The sequence below is a fragment of the Ctenopharyngodon idella genome, chromosome 20, assembly GCF_019924925.1.
Source record: "Ctenopharyngodon idella isolate HZGC_01 chromosome 20, HZGC01, whole genome shotgun sequence".
NCBI lineage: Eukaryota > Metazoa > Chordata > Actinopteri > Cypriniformes > Xenocyprididae > Ctenopharyngodon > Ctenopharyngodon idella.
In genome coordinates, this window is record NC_067239.1 from 18,489,067 (window position 1) to 18,495,066 (window position 6,000).

The following is a 6,000-nucleotide window of genomic DNA, read 5'->3' on the forward strand; positions in this document are numbered from 1 at the left end:
TTTCTCTGTGCTGCCAGATAAATTACCCCAGTGTGGATAAGGATGATAAATTGCTTGGAGAAACTGAAGGCCGAGTCTGCTGTCAGTCAGTCAGTCACTTTCACATGAAAAAATATGATGCTTTACAATGTTTACACTGTCAATTAGTCAGGCACCAGTACGGCTTCACATCAGTCAAAGTTATTTGTCCGTGGCTTCATATTATTCAGACCCAATGCTCTCATTGTACATTACAGGTCTCTGAAATGTATGTAAAGCACTGAAGCTCAGAAATAAATAGTTAAGATATTGTTTAGATTTAGGTTAAATTCAGTTGCTATTTATTTTTAGGTATAATAATGAACACTCAAATAAATAAATAAAAAAAACATGTAAATTGCACATAAGGCAGGTTTTGCATTAACTTCTAAATATAATTATAAGGTTCATTTTTCCCAGTTCATTTTTGAAATATAATCATTTACACAGTGGCTGTCATAACTTGTTTTCATGACAAATTCATTTAAACATACATTGAATAATAAGACATTACTAACAGGTTAAGTAAATATAGACTAATGAATAGGCTAGGTATAGTGCATATATTTAGTGAAATGCTCCCCTCTAGAGTTCATTTCTCTAGTGAACTAACATGCTGTGGACACTAAATGACTTGCCTGAGGTAAATGTAATGCTATGTGAGATATGATTCTCAAGCTGTTTTGTTGATGTCTTTCTGCAGTTGAAACACTGGTTAAAGGGTTAGTTCACTCAAAAATGAAAATTCTGTCATTAATTACTCCCTCATGTCGTTTCACACCCGTAAAACCTTCGTTCATCTTCGGAACACAAATTAAGATATTTTTGATAAAATCTGATGACAGCAAGTTAATTTACACTTTCAATGCCCAGAAAGCTACAAAAGACATATTTAAAACAGTCCATATGACTACAGTGGTTAACCTTAATGTTATGAAGCAATGTGAATAATGGTTCACCAGTGGGGGGCGATGATCTCTGTGAACCCATGAATCAAGTCTATAGGTTTTACCTGATCTCTGATCAGTTTTATTCATTTGTAGACATTTTAATTAGACATTAGTAGGCCTATAATTAAAAAGAATAATAGTAGTTAATACTTATTGGCCTGTTTAGCTAAGCCATCCTTGGAACAAACAAAACAAGCCCTGAAAATTTATAAAAGACATTTTATACATACACTTGATATTCAATCTTATTATTTGATTTATATATTTTACTTTCAATAAAACATTTACAATGGGTTTGTAAAAAGTGTGTATTTGCATGAGTTTTTATAACAAAACACTGTTCTGACCAGGATTCGAATCCATTTGAGAACACTATCCACTTCCTTGTTTGGCACAAACAACATGTAACATGTAGATGAACGAAGGTCTTACGGGTGTGGAACGACATGAGGGTGAGTAATTAATGACATAATTTTCATTTTTGGGTGAACTAACCCTTTATTACATAAACATATAGATCATCGTCTCTTCTTCTGCGCATTTTACTGGTATCAAACAGTTTTGCATTACCATGTACGCCTCCTTCTGGATTGGAGTGTGGATCGCCTGTGACCAACTGCATTCATCGCGTGACTGCATTCGGGACGACGTGTACCGTTACACCCCTAATAAATTATATATGTATAAAAGACTAGCCATCTATATAAATATAAATATTTTTATTAACTATTTATTTAACTATTTTTTTACAGGCATTATTTAACTATTTATTTACAGGCATTCATGAATTCATCAAGTTTTCATGTGCATAGTTCCTTTCCCTCCAGGCAGACACGCATTGGCCGCTGGCAGAATAAGGATTTGGTTTCTCACCTTTCAAAGCTTCCTCATAATCACCATCTATAATAGGTGACCCAGTATTAATGCACTGTTGATGTTGTTTTTGACTCTTATGAAGCCATTCCTTGAGAGGACATATAACAGCACAAACCCATGTACATGTTAATAAGGGAGGCATCTCTAAATGAGAGAAGCTAGGAGAGCTGTTCTCTAACTTCTCCATCAGACGTGCCATTTGAAGATAATGCAATGAGACGGCTGGGGCCATTTGGAGCACTGATGCGTCTCTTCTCCACCGAGACTTGACTTACACGGGAACAAAGCCAACCCGACAGCCTGTAAATCGCTCTGCTCAGCTCCTGCTCATGGGAAGAGAGAGAGAGAGAAAGGGGTCCACTTTTAGATGATGACACAAATCTATAGATATATGACTTCATCATGACAGCCCTGTAATCGATGATTCCACCGAGACATCATATGGAAATGATAGATCAAATTAAACTTTGCTCAGTGTGCATGCACAATATTTGTAATAAGTAAACAAAACAGTAAAGAAGCTTTCTTTTCTGTCTGTGTCATTGTAGAGAGGGCTCTGACTGCGCATATTATATTGTCAGGATTTGTAGCACTGCATTCAGCCAGAGTTGGGACAATAACAAACTCAACCGTGGATCCCAAGCTGTGGCACAGCTGAAGCTAAGGCCTTTTGGGCCATATGGATCAAATGAAATGGACTGAAGGGGATAATCCTTCTGCTGTCCCCATAAACAAAACCAATGCACCACCGCTAATGTGGCTGCACCCATTTGCATCTCATTGGTCCAAGCCTCAGAATCAACAACAACAACATCTGTGAAAAATGCACCTCTCTGTTGTACAGGCTGTTTTTGAAGAGATGTTTTCAGACTTGGTTCAATGGTGAGAAACCCCAACAAGTTTACCATCAGTTATTGATTTCAGATCAGTCTTAATCCACCCACATCCGTGATCTAACTATATTATGCATTACAGTATATATTACAGTTAGTTCTATTCCACAAATTTGATTGGATGGGCAGCTTTCCATGAGTGCTCATTTAACAAGGGGCTATTTGCACAGAATGATGCACTATATACTATGCACTTATACACTACTCATGCACTATGTACTCATCTATGTAGTGTATGACTTTTATAAGGGTTTTTTGTCATTCAACATCAGAGTCTGACAGCCCCTCCTCTCCGCTTACGTAACTAAAGCTGCAGTCCGTATGTTTTTCCTCTTTGTCGCCATCTCTGTTTGAAACCTGCAGTTGCAGTTATTTGTGGAATTATCATCTTTACGTGGGTTGTGCATCGGCACAGCTCCTCAGTGCGGATGAATCTAATGTTTGCTGTCAGTCACCAGACCGATGTGGATTCTGTATTTCGGAATCACAGATTCTACGTCTTGGAAGTATGACCAAAATAAGAATTTTTACCGGAAATTGTCATCTGAACAAGTAAGTAACATGTCTGCCACTTTTGTTCTGACCAAGTGAGAAAAAGAGCATTACAATAAATTGTGCTGCCAATAGTGATTAAATCTAACAATCACTTAGATTGGATCACATCAAGCTGCACAAATTATTATTATTGTTATACTTTGTTCTCAAATTGTTAATGTTAACAACATCAGCATTGCGTGACTATGTGTATTTAGTGTGTATTAGCATTACCTGTAGATTTCAATATCTGTAACTACTCTGCAGTCCAAAGTATTTTGCTTTTGACTACCGGTGAATCTCCAGTTGTCACTGATGATTGTCATTTGGACCTTTCTGGATTACAGTCCGCCATCAAAATGATAAGTTTAATTATTGCAGCTGCTGTGAGAAAACCCACCAGTAACACCCGAATTAGAAAACATTATTACAAGCTTACCTTTGTGAATCGGGCTAAGGTAAGAGATAGTTTTGAACACTGGCTGGTTATGTACTTGCTCAAAAATAGATTTTAGATGATTTTTAACCAAAAAAAAGTTACGGACTGCAGCTTTAAAGCTGCGACAGTTTAGTGCATGAAGTGTCCAACATTCCTCGCTTAGTTTTTAATCATCTGGGTATTTAAGTGCACTGTTTCTTTTTGGAATTTTCAGCGTGAACATACTACTCGCACTATTTACACTACAAAACGGCATAGAATAGTGCATAATTACACAAATTGGGATTTACCTTATGTAAACATGCGCTAGACGCACTTGGTATTGCATCTTTTACGGTGTCGCGCATGACAGACTGCTCAAAAATTAACATTAAAAGATATTCAACATTTAAAAAATTAGTATCTAGACCTTGCTTTTTTTATTCCACTAACTTGCATTTCAGTTAAGTGGATGAGTGACTTAACGGATTTGTTCAATAACACAGATAGAACGAAACAAGTGAAGTCATTGAATCATTCATTCAAACTATTCATTCAAAATTACTGATTCAATGAGGAATGAAACAACTGAGTGATTCAAGGAATTAACTGATTTGTTCAATACCACATTCATTTAGGAACGAAACAAGTGGACTGTCTTTATAATTTTAGTAGCAGCACGGCCTTGATAATTCAGCAGAAAATGTTTTTTGGATTTACCGGTCTAAAAATTTAATATATATTTCTTTTTTTAGTAAATTACCATTTTACATTGTAAAATGTACAGGTTGTTCTTTAAATGTCACTTTTTTTTTTTTTTTTTTTACAGTGTATGTTTTAAGATGGGTAGCTTTCATTTTATTACCTTAGAACTGCATTTAATAAAACCGCAGAGTCACACTCTGCAGTTTTGGATGTCTGGAGAGAAGTCAGCCCTTAAATGGCTCTGTAGTGTCAACCGGTGCCGGAGCGTGATGGAGAGCCCTACAATGCTCTTTTGCCAGCACTTTTTGAAGATTTCTGGCCACTCATAAGTTTGCACAAAACAAATGGCCACTTACCCCTCTCCCCCAGGCCCCTCTGACAGCGAGGTGTGTAATCAATGTTCAGCGTTGACCTTTCTAAGGCCATTCATCCACATAAATGCCGCAAAGGAAAACTGATGAACAAAAACAAAGCGCAAGACAGAGTGTTGTGGTTTGGCCCATCTCACAAATTTTAATGATAGTGGACAGTTGTGGGATAGAGTGATGGCAGGTTCCTGCAGGGCTCTGAGAGGGAGAGAAAAGGAGAGGAAAAAGAGAGAAAATGCTTCCAAATCAGTGATGAAATCATATGTGCTTTCTTTGTGTTAGTTTCAAATTTTCCTCCAGGTTAAACTAACATATGCATTCCTATTAATATACAAACAAATATTACACTATATAAAATATTCAAATACTCAAATATATTTAAATTGAAATATTCAAATACTACTACTAAATTATAAGCACATAATACAAACATGTTTTTGTTCATGAATCAGTGTCAGCAACAACCAATTGTCTTATCTGGGCCCTCTAGTTTTCTCAATTTATTTGCTATGGAGTTGCATTGCCACCCTGTGGTTATTTTATAAAGACATCAAATAATTACCTGCGCAAAACAAGTGGGCCCAGTAGGACAAATACTTGTTAAAATACTTGTTAAAAGAACTGCGCTCCGTAATCTTGATGACTCTGAAACCTGTGAATATTGTTTACTTTGGCTTGAGTATATATTACTAAAATATACATATTTGTGTTGTTAATAGTTACTGAGCCTGATCTAACATATGTGATTTGAACTAAATTATTAAGGCACGATTTCTGTCATACATATGCCTATCTTTTAACTGCAATCAAATACGATAGAACCCGTTTGTTAACAGCTGAAAAATATTCTTTATAATTTTATCCAGGAATGTATTCATTATGGTGACTTACATTATTGTACTAGATCGGATTCAAAAGAAGCGGCAAAAAGAAAAAAATAAATCATACACTGAAAACCGCCATTTTAAGCATTTGCCTGAGGAAGAAAACATGAGCCAAAGCAACCCACAAACAAACAAAAGTCCCACAGAGTTTGTTTTTCTATTCTGCCCCCTGCTGGTGAGAACTCAGGCACACTTGTCATTCCCTCCTCAGTGATGTGTATTTATTGCTAACCCCAAGGAATTCCATAACCTGTAACGCCAGGATTGAAGGGATAGTTCACCCAAAAATGAAAATTATCCCATGATTTACTTACCCTCAAGCCATCCTAGGTGTGTATGATCTTCTTTCAGACG

General features: G+C 36.4%; 1 long non-coding RNA gene across 1 annotated transcript; it reads right to left on the bottom strand.

Annotated features, from left to right (window-relative positions):
• Positions 1-1,433: 1,433 nt before the first annotated feature.
• On the bottom strand, positions 1,434-5,763 carry LOC127502448 (uncharacterized). The gene is made up of 3 exons (XR_007926865.1): positions 5,654-5,763; positions 4,751-4,960; positions 1,434-2,167 (listed from the first exon to the last, which is right to left on the bottom strand). It is a non-coding gene; the product is annotated as an uncharacterized LOC127502448 (long non-coding RNA).
• Between the last annotated feature and the right edge of the window lie 237 nt (positions 5,764-6,000).